The sequence below is a fragment of the Lissotriton vulgaris genome, chromosome 3_1 (genome assembly GCF_964263255.1).
Source record: "Lissotriton vulgaris chromosome 3_1, aLisVul1.2, whole genome shotgun sequence".
NCBI lineage: Eukaryota > Metazoa > Chordata > Amphibia > Caudata > Salamandridae > Lissotriton > Lissotriton vulgaris.
Genome location: NC_141689.1, coordinates 932722566 through 932738909, shown reverse-complemented (window position 1 = coordinate 932738909; position 16344 = coordinate 932722566).

Below are 16344 nucleotides of genomic sequence, written 5' to 3'. Positions count from 1 at the left end.
TCAGAGTCGTGGAAACAATAGATTGATATTTTACTTAGTCAATCAAGCATGCTTCGTTTCATCAGAGGTGCAGAGAAAATAGAGAGATGGGCGTTTTCATTAAAAGGATTTATTGAACAGTCTTCTTTCTCATGCAAGTAAAGTGAACTGCTACAATCGTAATACTGGTTGCAAAGTATAATGGTACAGTAATAAGAGTATTATAAATAATACTGTAAAAGCATTGTATGGTTTCTAAACTATAGATAAATACATACATAAATACCAAAGGTTAAAAAGTACTCAACTGGTGCTTTTAAAATACGCCTACCCCAATGTACCTAACCTAATTCTAGTACGAGGGAAGAAGTAAGTGAGGTGTAGCATAGGTTTAGTTTTTCTTTGCCAAGAATCTAACCAAGATTTCTCTTAGTGTCTAATCAGCTCCTTACCTTGGTTTTAGAGTGAAAGAGGTCTGGTATCTCTGTCTCGGAACTCGATTTCCCAACACCCTGCGAGGGGAGCTTGGAAACACTGGAGCTGGATTCTCAGCGAGAGAAAGTAGCCTCTCCGACAGTGCGTCAGCTGGAGGGTCGGCTTCCTTCGGCACTTGCTGTAGTGAGCTTCGTTGGGCAGGTAGATAGTGTAGCTGCTCCGAACCACCGTGTGTTTGCTAGGGCAAGTGTAGGCATATTTATACCTTGAAGGTCCTTAGTTTGACGTAAAGTCGGACATAATAACGTCATCAAAGAACCCCAAGGGAATGGTAGTTCTTTTAAAACTCCATGATTTCTCGGACAAATCAATATTCAAGCAAGGGGATGTCCCTGACTGCTGAAGCCGAGTTTTCCAAGAAATCGTTGTGGCTTTTTGGAACTAGTGGAAGTAGCCATGCCTGTATTTGGACTGCAGGGGTAATGTCTAAACATGGGCATGACTTCTATGACTATATAAGGGCAATGTGAATTATACCTATATAAGGGCATGAATCGGTAAATTACGCTTGGATTCTAAAATGCTACACAACACCATTAGCCACAAGGACTCAAATGTGGGAAAGGATAGTGCAAAGGGTCAATGCAGTAGGGACCACCCCGCGATCCAAGAAGATCATGAAGCGGTGGCATGATCTCAAGAGGGTAGTCAAAGGGAGGAGGAGCAAGAACTGGGAGCTGGCTAACCGGACTGGCAGTGGCCCTCCCATCCCACAGAAAACATTCACACCATGGGAGGAGAAGGTGCTTGCCATACTGCATCCTGAGAGTCTCACAGGAGTATCCGGGGAGTGTAGGATGGTAAGTACAAACAAATGTCAATCAACACACTAAAATGTACTGTTTTACACATCCAAAAACACACACCACACAAAACAAAGCACATCCATCTGCACCACACACCCACAAAAACCTGTCTCACAGGTCCAACAGACACCCACTCCCATGTACTCTAAATGTAACAAGCAATATAACCATGGGGTGAGCATGAGCACAGTCAGCCTGCACTACTACTCCCACCATGCCCCCTGTCCCACACCCCAGAAGCATGGAGAACTCCCTCCCTCTCACAAAAAGTGTGAAGCCATTGCATTGTTCACCAAATAAAACTTATAGGTAGGTAGCCATCTTGCTTGTGAGGCCTGTATGTGGGAGGGAGGCCTGCACTACTACTACCACCATGCCCCCTGTCCCACACCCCAGCAAGATGGAGCCGGCCCCCCACACCACCCAGGAGCACTTGGAAGCCATTGCATTCTTTATCCTCACCTTACAGGTAGGTATCCTTCTTGCTTGTGAGGCCTGTATGTGGGAGGGATGCCTGCACTACTACTCCCACCATGCCCCCTGTCCCACACCCCAGCAAAATGGAGGGCTCCAACACACCACCCAGGAGCACATGGAAGCCATTGCATTCTTTACCCTCACATTACAGGTAGGATCCATCTTGCTTGTGAGGCCTGTATGTAGGAGGGAGAGCTGCACTACTACTCCCACCATGCCCCCTGTCCCACACCCCAGCAAGATGGAGCCCTCCCCCTACACCACCCAGGAGCACATGGAAGCCATTGCATTCTTCACCTTCACCTTACAGGTAGGTAGCCATCTTGCTTGTGAGGCCTGTATGTGGGAGGGAGGCCTGTACTACTACTCTCACCATGCCCTTGTCCCACACCCCAGCAAGATAGAGCCCTCCCTCCCTCCCACAAGCACGGTGGAGCCATTGCATTGTTCACCAAACAAACTTACAGGTAGGCAGCCAACTTCACTGAGAGGCCTGTATGTGGGAGGGAGGCCTGCACTACTACTCCCACTATCTTCCCTGTCCCACACCCCAGTGAGATGGATCCCTCCCCCGACACCAGCCAGGAGCACATGGAAGCCATTGAATTTGTCACCCTCACCTTACAGGTAGGTAGCCATCTTGCTTGTGAGGCCTGTATGTGGGAGGGAGGCCTGCCCTGCACTACTATTCACACCATGCCTCTTGTCCCACACCCAGCAAGATGGAGCCCTCCCTCCCACAAGCACTGTGGAGCCATTGCATTGTTCACGTAGGTAGCCATCTTCACTGGGAGGCCTGTATGTGGGAGGGAGGCCTGCACTACTACTCCCACCATGCCCCCTGTCCCACACCCCAGCAAGATGGAGCCCTCCCCCAACACCACCCAGGAGCACATGGAAGCCATTGCATTCTTCACCCTCACCTTATAGGTAGGTAGCCATCTTGCATGTGAGGCATGTATGTGGGAGGGAGGCCTGCACTACTACTCCCACCATGTCCCTTATCCAACACCCCAGCAAGATGGTGCCCTCCCTCCCTCCCTCCCACAGGCACTTTGAAGCCATTGCATTGTTCACCAAGCAAACTTACAGGTAGGTAGCTATCTTCACTGGAAGGCCTGTATGTGGGAGGGAGGCCTGCACTACTACTCCCACCATGCCCCCTGTCCCACACCCCAGCCAGATGGAGCCCTCCCCCAACACCACCCAGGAGCACGTGGAAGCCATTGCATTCTTCACCCTCACCTTATAGGTAGGTATCCATCTTGCACGTGAGGCCTGTATGTGGGAGGGAAGCCTACACTACTACTCCCACCAAGCCCTCTGTCCCACACCCCAGCAAGATGGAGCCCTCCCTCCCACAAGCACTGTGGAGCCATTGCATTGTTCACCAAACAAACTAACATGTAGGTAGCCATATTATCTGGGACAACTGTATGCTTAATAATATTATTATTTTTTAGAGGTTTTCTATAGCGCTAGCCAGACCCGAGGGTATCGGAGCACTTTACAACATGATGAAGAGGAGACAAAATACAGGACGCCCACACACCACCAATTGCATGCAATGCTTCGATACCTGAGATGTACGAGTAATTTATGTACCTCTGCATCATGTAATAAAGCACAGTATTGCACTTACAAAAAATTGTGATGAACTGTCAATTGTGAAGTGGACAGACAGTGGATGACACACAGCTAACCGATTTCTTGCACAGTTCACTACACTGACCATGCCCCATATTTTGTGATGAACTGTCAATTGTGAAGTGGACAGACAGTGGATGACACACAGCTAACCGATTTCTTGCACAGTTCACTACACTGACCATTCCCCATAATCCACAGGTGACCAAGAACTCACTGCTGAGGACAACAACAATGACCAGCAGAGCCAGTCTCTACCCGCGGTAAATGGACTCTCGGATGTAGACTCCCAGGATTCTCTGGACGATGAGCTCCAGGCTGACCCATCTGGTGTGCCCGGGGGCACCAGGTCCCAGGCCCCCATCCTCCTCACCACCACGTCTGCTGCAATAACAACTGCAGAGCAGACCCCTGCAGTTACGGCCTGGGACTCCACCGCTGCCACCACTGCCACCACCAGTGCCACCTGTAGCACCCTCCTTGTCCCAGTGGCTGACCAGCCCACACCAACAACTGTGGATGACAGGGAGAGTGTGCGTGGACCCACAGTGGCATGGCAACAGGTTTGTGGCAGCAGGAAAGGTGGGAGGGCCAGGGTCTCCCCCAGAAAACAGGAGGTTGGTACACCATCCCTGGACCACTTCACAGTCATCGGTGCCTATGAACAGGTCCAGGGACAAAGTGGCTGGTCTGAAGAACTATTAAGAGAGGTCATCCTGCTGATGAGGTCCATCGACAAACGCATGGGACAAATGGTGGAACTCATGGGCCAGTAAGTGGTGTTACTGAGGGACAGACCTGCGTCCTAAACAACACCTCCGCCCCCCTCTGTTGTGCTGCAGAATGACAGTGCACCATCCTTCCCTGCAGCCACAGAGAGCGGTGAGTCCTCAGATGCTGCTGGCCATGCAGCAGGGTCTCCCCTGCCCAAGCGCTCAAGGGGGCATCCAAAGAAGAACCTGGGAGTCTCTGGAGGCACACCACCTGCCAAACACCAGTCACAGAGCCACCCCTGATGGCAACCCTCTTTCCCACTGCATTCACTGTTTGGACTGTCTTTCCCCACACTGCCTTGTGAAAGGCACCTGTCTGTTGGACTGGGTCACCACATCGATGTGGCGTTTACTCTTACATCGCATTTACCATGACTGTCAACTCACTACTACATCACCACCTTCATGTAAATCTGCCCGCACCCCCCACATGTCAACTATGTAAATAAAATACCTTACACACTTCAATTGGTTCAGCTTCGTCTTTAGTTCAATATTTACAGTGCTTAAAATGTCCATAATGTATCCAAAAGATGTACAGTATGTAGGCATGGATAATTTCAAGGCACCTAGGGAGATACAACAGAACAACAGTCACTGGTGTGAGTGTGGCATCACAGACAGTACTCTACACCAACCATCTACATAAGTCAACAGGCAAACAACACAATGTGCAACAAGTGTCAACAAACTGATTCCCGTATATGTTCACAGATGACATGGCACTGCCACATTTCCACACACAGGTGACTTTACATGTGCCTGTCTGTACCATCCACACATAGGCTTTCATGACCACAGCAATTTAACCATACATAGTACAAGTTGTACCTCGTCACCCACCTTCAAGTGCAGTAGCGGGTGATGAGCTGTTGACGCATGTCAACTCCTTCCTCCTCTCCACTGTCCTCATCACCGGACTCAGGTCCTTGGGCAGGTGGGGGCCTTGGGTCCTCATCATCATCAAGGAGCAGGGGAATCCCCTTGTGAATGGCCATGTTGTGAAGAATATAGCATGCCACAACGATCTTAAAGGCCTTCCTAGGCGAGTATGAAAGTGCACCGCCAGTCCTGTCAAGGCAGCTGAATCTTGACTTGAGCAGGCCAAAAGTCCGCTCAATGACACAAAGGGTCCTGCCATGGGCCTCATTGTACCTCATATCAGCCGGGGTCCTGTGATTACGTAATGGGCTCAGCAGTCATAGACTGCTTGGATATGCAGAGTCACCTAGGAATAACAAACACACATTGCAATGTTGCACAGGCAGAGGGAGGCAAGTCACACACACAGCATACCATATTATTAAGCATACTCACCCACAATCCAAGCACGCTCTGGAAGCAGATTTGCCATCATCTGGGGCACAATGTTGTTCCTCAGGATGTACGAGTCATGGGCTGAGCCGGGGAATCTGGCTCACACATCCAAAATGGTCATGTCTGCCAGGCACACCACTTGCACATTTATTGAGTGATAATGTTTTCAATTGCCGAAAATGTGCTCACTCGCCTGTGGTGACACCAGACCGACATGTGTGCAATCAATGGCACCAACAACATGGGGATGTTCCTAAGCGGATAGAAGTCTCCCTTCACAACGGCCAATTCTGCTCCCCAGGGGAAATGTATGTATCTGTCCTTAGAGATCATCATGGCTGCAAGTACATCCCTCAGCACCAGACTGAACATGGGTTGAGACATCCCTGCAGCGCTGGCCATGGTCTCCTGGAAGGAACCTGTTGCAAAAAAATGGAGGGCTGCCATCACTTTGTACATTGGTGTGTAGGTAGGGCGGCGACGCTGCAGGTGGGGCTCCAACAGATCACAAAGGGTCTTCAGGGTGGGTCTGTTGAGGCGGAATTTGCGAATGATTGCAACATCCTCCATGTCCTCCAGCAGTGTCAAGTGACGTAGGAGATTAGGCCTCCTCCTAGTTGAGATGAAAATGGACACATGTCAATTACAACCATCATGAGATGGCCACAGCACATCCTGTTAAGGATGTCACGGAAAAACAAACACTGCCCTGAGAAATGCGTGACACACCAGGTTACATGGGTGAACGTTTGAGCCACACAGAGGGCACAAGGCTCCATTTACCATACACAAGTGCCTCAAACAACACATAGGTCAATGTGAATGCACACATACTAAACCCCACATTTCACATATGCACATATGCACGCCTTGCAGCGTACCATCCAGCCAATGTGTGTAAAATTAACATGACTCTCATACTCATCTGCTGTACCCGTCACACTTCAATGCATCATGTAAACTTGGCACACATCCACAAAACAATGAACGTAGTAGTCCGCAAACTATCAATTGTGTGTATGAGCAGATATAAAAGCACAAGTAAGTAATAACATCATAAAAACCGGATGCCTCCCCGGACGCGCAGGGGACGAGCGCAGCGGGCGCGCCGCGGGTGCGCCGAAGGCGTGCCGAAGGCAAGCCCGTCTGCGCCCGTCCGCGCCTGTCCCGGGCCTAGGGCCATACCCCCTGGCCCTGAGGCCATCCAGCTCACCGGCGCCCCTCTGCGATACTCCTCAAAACACCTAAGAGACCTCAATACCACTAAAAGCAACCCGTGCTGAAAGACACTGCCACTACTCACCCACAGCACTACAGCCCCGGATATCTGTCCGGGCTGTAATTTTAGAATTCCCTCTCCGTGACAACCACGAGCCCCCTGACTAAAACCCAGGATGCCAGGCCCTCGTATCGCATGGCACTGATCAATGTCCGCTCTCTTCCTAAACACCACTTAGAAATCAGTGAATGCATCATTGATCAGGAATCCATATCCTCTTTGTCACAGAATCATGGGGGGATAAGGCCTCTGGCCCTGACTTCCGCGACGCCACTCCTGATGGCTATTGTGTGGCTAGACTGGACAGAACTATAGGTAAGGGCGGTGGCTTAGCCATCATTCATAAAGCGACCTACCCTATAAAAATAGAACCTATACACGGATCAGAATGTGAAGCCTTGGCCTACTCCATCTCCCTCAATCACAACCAAGCCTTTAAAGGCATTTTGCTATATCGCCCCCCGGGATCTCGGGCACGTTTTCTTTCCTCCTTAGATCGATTTGTAGAACTCTCACTAGAACCTCTCGACTACACCATTCTGGGAGATTTTAATTTCCATTTAAAAGCCCCTGGTGACAAGGATACCATTCAGTTAATCTCCGACTTGCAGTCAGCTGGACTACAACAATTAGTCACGGGCTCCACCCATCAAGCAGGTCATACGCTTGACGGATTATTTACAAACAATCACCATATTGCACTAGCCAGTATTCTCCCTCTAGCATGACAAGCAGACAGAAGCTGAGGCTTTTATTTCCTCCTATCTAGAAGAGCCCGCTCCGGATTATGCAAACAAAGAATTGCCACCTCCTGTCAACAATTCTCCCTTCCCTCCGCCCCCATCACAGGATCTGCTTCTACAAATGCGGCTTCCCCAGGCCGTGAAAGATGACGTAGGACAAGGGGCAGTGGGAGGGGGGCCACCAAATACGCCACGAACACCGCCGACAGCTCGAGCACTGCTGGGGTCAGGGCTACAACGAACGCCACAAATGACAGCATCACCCTTTAAGCATAATGTAACGATTTCACATTGTATATATGATCCAGTACCAGGTGAGGGTGCAATGCTCGTCTACTCACTAAGATTAAGACACGCTGTAGACTACTTGATCACACTACCAGGTATGAAGGAAAATTTAGATAAAATATACGAATTCATTAGAACGGGGGAGGGACCCGAGAGTATAGAAGAGGCCATGAAACAAAGAAAAGTGGAGGTTAAATGCATGCTTTTACGTTTTTTGATTAACTGTCTGGTCAGGGAACAAGACCAACCAGACAAAGGAGTAAACAGAGGTCTGACTGATTGGAGTGACAACATAGCTACTGGTCGGCATGATAAACAGGGACAGATAGAATGCATGTACAGGAAAATACGAAAAGAGATCTTAAAGTTACACAGGAAAGAGTCTGACGGGAAAGATGAGTCAGAAGATGGAGAGCCCGAAACTGAGGAAGTGGATAAAATAAATTATGTAGGCAAAGCACGGCAGTTTGACAGGCCCAAATGCCTCGACTACCGCAAACAGGGACCTCCTATAAAGGAAAGATATTCCCTCGAAAATCTATTCCAAGCTACTGAAAAGGCACTGAAAAGACGGGTAGAGTGCGATAGACCACACACCTCACACGAACAGGAACTAGCCCGGTCAGCAGTTCAATGGGTGTCTAATTCTAATATATATAATAGTGATGTAGTGGCCCAGACCTTTTTGAGCCTTCCACCGAACGAACAGCGCTTGGCTGGTATTTACATGGTTCAACATTTGATAACGTTGTACGAAAGTCAATATTGTGATCCCTTGAATAAATTACTGGATGATATACTTCTAGATAGATGGATAGACCTAGGTACTGAATTAATTAATGTCATTCTGGACCAACGGCATAAGTACTTGACTTTTCTGACCACGTGCATGATTCCTGCTCCACACCATGACAGAAAGAGCTTACACATAGACAGACAGAACCCCCTACGAGAGGTACATCCCGTCAAAAATGCGGCGGGTAACCTTCAGCGAGCGTACGTTTACACACCCTTGACGAAACTAGAAATACTGAAAATGAAAAAGATGTTGCCCTGCCATGATAAAGACCCGGGGGGGTTCCACCATGAATTAAAAGACATTCTCTGCATAGGAGATTACACGTACGCTGACATTATAAAATTGTTGAAAGTACTGTTGCCTGCTGTTATTTACGAAAAACTTAAAGAGAAAGACTGGGAGGTGGGGGAGAAAAAGTTAAGTTGGGCAGAATTGGAAGCCGAGGATAAAGACAGGCACCCTGGTGTTGGTCTTGGGGACAAAGCTAAAGTCCTACCTGAACTCCTGATACAGGTCCTGCCGAGATTATTGATTACTAAAAAGGAAGATTGGGATGCTATTTCAGCCTGTAAACAGAAACAAGACGAGGACACCAGTGATTTTTATTCCAGATTCGAAAAATGTTTTTCTATTAATAGTGGCCTTAAGCCAAGTAGCGAATCATATCCACATCTTTTCGTGAGCAAATTAGTAGAGAATTCCTTACCCCCGATCAAGAATAGAGTGCTGAAGGTTGAGAGTACCTGGCAAGCAAATGGCCCTTCCCAAATGTTGCAAATGTTACAATATCACCAGAACAGAATTAGAGAAGAGCAGGATCATGAAAAGAGACGTATGAAAGATACGAAAATGAAAGTGCTGGTTGCACAATCGGTACCAGCTAATACGAATAAGAAGGGCACGACACCTGTTAAAGGGAACTGTAATTATTGCAAGCAGCCAGGTCACTATGTGAATGAATGTGCTGTCCTGAAACACAATATAGCTACAGGCAAGACAAAAGAACGATCGCATCCTCCTAGACAGAATAACATTCCACAGAACACGCAACAGACAGTCACAAATTTCCCACCCCCACCAGCAGCTGCCACACAACAAGCCACACAACAAATGTACCAGTACACACAATCGGACTGTAGGAGAGTAGGGTCTGCTATCCTATGGTCACCCCAAATTTTTGCTTTTTGCTTCACTGGTTTCTGACTTAATGTGGCTGTGGGCCTGCTAATCAGACCCACAGCCTGCTGTTCTCTCTCTAAATTACTGCCAATGCACTCTAGGTGCATTACGAATTGGAACTGGTTCACCTTATGAGCCCCTGTATAAGTGCACCCTAGGTGCCCAGGGCATAGGTGTATCCAAGGCCTACCAGGGGCTGCAGCATGTATTATGCCACCCCTGGCCTGGCCTCCATATTTGACACAACTGGCTGATCACTCAGCTGGGGTAAGTCGGTGTAACCACCTCTTACTTAGGTACAGTATGTCTGTGCCTAACCCTAAACTGGACACATATGTTCCTATCAGCCACTCCTATGGAAGGCCTCATCAATCCTGGAGGCAGAGTGCTTGGAAATATGTGAGATGGTGCTCTAGCATGAGCTGAGCCTGTCTGCAGCTGTCGGGAACAACTCCCTAAGCTGTTCCGGGATATTGCCATACCATATACTCTTAAGTGCATTATAATCCTCGCGGTTAAATGCTATCTTTGGTTTGGCTTTATCAAAACATGTCGAGTAAGGTGTCATACGAATTGGAATACTATCCCCTCGCCAATTCTGGCGACGGGGATAGCATTCCACCCTTCTAGAGGGACACGACATGTGTGTAGCCTTAACCCCGGTTAAAGTTAAACAGAGCCTCAGCTTCACAAAATGGACGCTGCCACCACAGACACAAGTCTGGCCTCCTGCTGCTGACCGAAACTCGGCAGATGGTGGCCTGGACAAAGGGTTTCCTGCCTTGGGAGGTGCGAGCACCACCCCAGACAGGATTTTGTGTATTGGGTAGGACAGGGCTGAATAGAATCAGACATGCCCGGGGCACACAAGGTGTCCCCGTGCATAGGCCAGCCCAAACCGGTTCTGGGGCCTTCCAGCCCCAGTCCTGGCGCGGAGCTGGACAAAGGAAAGGGGGTGTAACCGCCCCCCTTCCTGGTTCCTCCCAGAGGAGGGACCTAGTAGGTGATCCACCCCCTAGATTGGAATAAGAGGGGGAGCAGTGCCATTGCACAGCAGATCATCCCGAAATCAACTTAAAACTAAGAAGAAGACTGGACTTCGACATTCTGCTGCACAGAAGACTGAAGAAGAATCTCCCTTGTGGCCAAGGAGTGACCACCCTGTGAACACAGGTACCAACCAGCAACTCGACGTCTGCTTTGCCGCCGCCTCCCGCCGGAGCCCGAGCCCAGAGCCCAACAAGAACCAGATTCCCAGACCTCTCAGAGCCCGATCCACAGTCCCTGCAAAGAAGGGACCCGTGGAGGCACCGAGTGACGTGGGACCGGACCTCTTGAAAGACACCCGAAAAGCTGACTGCGCAGCTTCTGAGGCATCCTCGACGTTGTGCTTTGGGGATTGAGAACCCCCACCACCGAGCAGCCCTTGCACCGAAGATCAGCCCTCCAGCATCTCCACGATCTGCGTGGGGCCCTTTTGCATTGTGCCACTCGACGCGCCATCCCGGCCACTAGCCACGCGGCCAGCGGCCATCTTGGCGACGAACCCGAAGATTTAAACAGCAGGTCTGGTTGCTCCAGACCTACCCAAGCTCCTGTGAAAAGGAGCACCCGCTCTGACCTTGCTGGTCCGAGTGAACAGCATCTTTCAACTTCTGCGTGGCTTGCATTTGCCAAGGCCTGTTTGCTCCGATCAGGTCGCCGACACCGCCAACAGCGAGAAGCCTACGTGGGACAGCTCGTGACCGACTCCTGGACGTCCTCGACCCCGGGTATCCACGTGGCTGCAGAAAGAAGCTACCCGACAACGCCTGTTTGCACCCGACATCACCTGGTTCCACTCTGGTTCCACGGCAGTCACTGGCTAGTGACTTTGAACACTGTCCCCTCTGCTTTCAGGTCTTCACATCTACAGATCCACCCTTGGATCCACCGGAACTCTTCTCATCGAGCCGCCTGCAGCATCTCCTGCTCCAAGCACCATCGACCAGCGTGACGAAACCCGACGCATCTTCGACCCTGTGCACCCGCTTCCTGTGGGTGAGGTAACTCAGCTCCGCCGGTGCTCCTGCACTGGTACACATCCCAAGGGCCTGTGTTTTAAGTTTCAGCTCCGTAGGTCACTCGGAAGGTTCCTAACTTTCTAACTTTGTGCTTTTTACGCACCATAGACTTTGTATTGAGAAGTGCGTGCACTTTGGACACTGCACCCGAGTCCCGTGGGCCTTTCCCGACTTAGCTAACTCCAGTCTCGAATAGCTCCAGCGATTCCCAAGGCCCTAGGCCTCTTCACTTTCCTCCTGGTATCCCTTATACCACTTATTTAGTATATGGTTTAGGTGGCCCCTAGGGCTCATCCATATTGTGCAACTTTTGTGTATTTTAAACTGTCTTGTGATTTAACGCTTGTGCTTCTGTGCTCATAAAGAGTCCAGGGGATTTTATAGTTAATAAATCAATATATATTTTCAATATATATCTGTGTGGTGTCCCTTTCATTTGGTATTCAAGGGGGTTGTGTATGGTATAACAGCTGGCTTCACATGCCTTTCAGAGTTTAGCCTAAGACTGCTTTGTCCACGTTACCACTAGGATAACTGGTCTACAAGGTTGAATTACAACCATCATCATAAGGGTTGCTTGGCATGGTACAAAGTGATCACTAGAATTAGTGAGCATTATATACCAGGCCAACTTCTCACATTGGTGAGCAGCGGATTGGGATCTGAGCTTGCTGTTGTTTTACCATTACAATCTTTGAGATTATCATCTGAAAGATCACACAGGTACCTGCTAGGTACATATAAAACAAGACTAGTATACTTAAGTTCTACTGAACTTAGTTGTTGTAGAGCAAAGGGAGTAGCACACCCTAGCTACAACTACTAGATAGGTTTAGTAGGTAAACACCAGTGTAGGTAGATTGCAACACATCCACCCACACTAGAGCAATGTCTGGAACAGAGGGGTCCAGTGGACTTACTCCTGTTGAGAGTGACCCTCCAAGGGCACCATCCCAGTTTGCTATTTTTCCCTTTAAGGAATTAAGACAGCTTTGTGTCTTAAGGGGTCTGAAGACAGGGCCTTCCCCTACTACAGACCACCTAAGAGAGCTCTTGGATCAGTCTGAGGCTCTAAAGACCTCTAAAGCAAACCCCACAGGGAATGCTGAAGGAGGCCATCCTTCAGAGGATGACACTGTAGACACCCCTGCCCCTATCATCCTAGTAGATGAGGAAGCCTCCACCACTGGAGCTCCTCAAGTAGATGTAGAGGAAGAGGAAGAAGAAGAGGAGGAGGAGGTGGAAAGCAGTGAGTCAGATGATGACAGAGATAGTCAGGTGCTGGTCAGTAGACTGAACCAGGCTAACTTAAGTCAACTTGGGAATGAATCAGGTAACAACCCATTCAGACCCTCAGGTGGACTTAACCAGGGCCATAGGAGGAGAAGGCATCACTCAGGTGAATCCAATACCTCCCATGTCTCTAGAGGCTCTCATGGTCACTCCAGAAAGGAGATGACTAGCCCTCAGAGAAGGGAACATGAGGCCAAGATGAGAGAGGCTGAGCTTAGGATCCAGAGGCAAGAGTTAGAGGTTGCCCTGGCTAAGGAGAAACTTGCTAGAGCAAGACAGCCTAGAGAGAGTGGGGTAATAGAACCCACTGGTGGCAGCAATATCCACAAGGATAAAGACAGGTCTTTTGATAATAGAAACCTGAGTAAGATTGTGCCCCCCTACAAAGCTGGGGATGACATCCATAAATGGATTACTGCAATGGAGAGAGCCTGCAGAGTACAGCAGATCCCTCAGGAGCAGTGGGCAGCAATCTTGTGGCTCTCCTTTGAAGGTAGAGGCCGAGACAGACTCCTCACAGTTAGTGATGGGGATTCTAGAAACTACCTGGTCCTGAAGAGTGCTCTGATTGATGGGTTAGGCTTAACCACTGAACAGTACAGGTTAATGTTCAGAGATACCCAGAAGACACAGACTCAGGACTGGTCTGAATTTGTTGAGTGTGCCACTAAGGCTCTGGAGGGATGGTTGCTGGGAAGCAAGGTTACAGACTATGAAGGATTGTACAATTTGCTGATGAGAGAACAAATTTTAAATAATTGTCAGAACCAGCAGTTGCATCAACATTTGGTTGACTCAGATTTGACCTCTCCCCAAGAATTGGGAAAGAGGGCAGATAAATGGGTAAGAACCAGAGTTAAGCAAAAGAACCAGAACCAGAACCAGGGTGGTGACCAGAAGAAAACAGACCAGAAGGGTGGGGAGCAGAAAACTAAAGACCAGAAGTCTTCAACAGGGCCCCAAACTGAGACAGAGGGTGGGTCCCAAACTTCCAAGAAGAAGAAGAAAGAAGGTCAGAAGAAACCCTGGTGTAAAACTTGTAAGAACACCTCTCACTGGACAAGTGAGTGTAAAAAGGGTGGAGCCCCCAGCACTGCAGCCCCTAAGGCACCTGCACCCACTAGTACAGTTAGCAGTGCTGGTCCTCAAGCCAAGGGTTTAGTGGGAATCACTTTGGGAACTGGAGGAGATTCTGACCTAGTCAGAACTCTTACACAGGCTGTTTTGGTTTGTGAAGGGGACCTGGATTTGGTCCCTGACATAAGTCCCAGTAATCTGGGCAAATACAGACAGACGCCTTTGATTAACAACAAAGTGGCTCAAGCTTACAGGGACACATGTGCCAGTGTCACTATGGTGACACCTAACTTTGTGGACCCTGGACAATACATGCCAGGCGATGATTACCTGGTGACCAATGCCAGCAATGTCACTACTACACATAGTGTGGCACTTGTTAACTTTTCCTGGGGAGGGGTAACTGGCCTAAAGAAAGTTGTGGTTAGTGCTGATCTCCCAGTAGAATGTTTGTTGGGCAATGACCTGGAGAACTCTCTATGGTCAGAAGTTGAGTACAGGACTCATGCAGAGATGTTAGGGATATCATCACATGTCCTTGCTGTGACCAGGTCACAGGCCAAAAAGTGCCTCTCTGAACCTCAGGTCTTGGATCCTGGAACAATGGACCAAGTACCTCCCAAGAAGAAGAACAGGAGGGTTAAGGCTGTGCCTTCCCAACTGCCTACAAGTGAGGATCAGGCTTCGCAGGAAACTGATCTTGAGACCCCTGAAGGAACTGTCCCTGAAGAACTTGAACCTGATCAGGTTGAGTTTCTGGGGACAGGGGGACCTTCTAGGGCAGACTTGGGGCAGGCTCAGTTAACCTGTCCTTCTCTTGAACCCCTCAGACAGCAGGCTGCTGCTGAGGCTGCTGGGAATGCTCAAGGTGCCCATAAAGTATATTGGGACGATGGACTCCTTTATTCAGAGGCTAGAGACCCCAAGCCTGGTGCTACCAGGAGGTTGGTTATACCTCTGCAATTTAGGGGCTTCCTACTCACCTTGGCCCATGATATTCCTTTAGCAGGACACCTAGGCCAGAACAAGACTTGGGACAGGCTTGTCCCTCACTTTCACTGGCCTCACATGTCTGAAGACACCAAGGAGTTTTGTCGCTCCTGTGAAACCTGCCAAGCCAGTGGTAAAGCAGGTGGAACAACAAAGGCCCCCCTGATACCACTACCTGTGGTGGGGGTTCCCTTTGAGAGAGTGGGGATTGATATTGTTGGTCCAATGGATCCCCCTACAGCATCTGGGCACAGATTCATACTGGTGGTAGTGGATCATGCCACCAGGTACCCAGAGGCAATTCCCCTTAGGACCACAACAGCTCCTGTTGTGGCCAGGGCCCTACTTGGAGTTTTCTCCAGAGTGGGGTTTCCTAAGGAGGTAATATCAGATAGAGGTACCAACTTCATGTCTGGATATTTGACAGCTATGTGGAAGGAATGTGGTGTAAACTACAAGTTCACCACTCCTTATCACCCACAATGCAATGGGCTTGTTGAGAGATTTAACAAGACCCTAAAGGGCATGATTAAAGGATTACCTGAAAAGCTCAGGCGAAGATGGGACATCCTTCTGCCCTGCCTTTTGTTCGCTTACAGAGAGGTCCCTCAAAAGGGGGTTGGCTTCAGCCCCTTTGAATTGTTGTTTGGGCACCCTGTAAGAGGACCCCTGTGTCTTGTAAAGGAAGGATGGGAGTTACCTCTCAAAAAGCCTAAACAGGACATAGTGGACTATGTACTTGGTCTCCGCTCCAGGATGGCAGAGTACATGGAAAAGGCATCTAAAAACCTTGAGGCTAGCCAAGAATTACAAAAAGCTTGGCATGACCAAAAGGCTGTCCTTGTTGAATTTCAGCCTGGACAGAAGGTATGGGTGTTGGAGCCAGTGGCCCCAGCAGCACTCCAAGACAAATGGTCTGGACCCCATACAATTCTGGAAAAGAAGGGAGAGGTTACCTACTTGGTGGACCTAGGAACTCCCAGGAGCCCCCACAGGGTGCTCCATGTGAACAGATTGAAGGCATATGTCAGCAGGGCAGACATGGGCTTGCTCATGGCTACAGATGAGGGACAGGAGGAAGAGAGTGACCCTCTCCCAGACCTGCTCACTCAGAACCCTGAGGATGGCTCAGTTGAAGG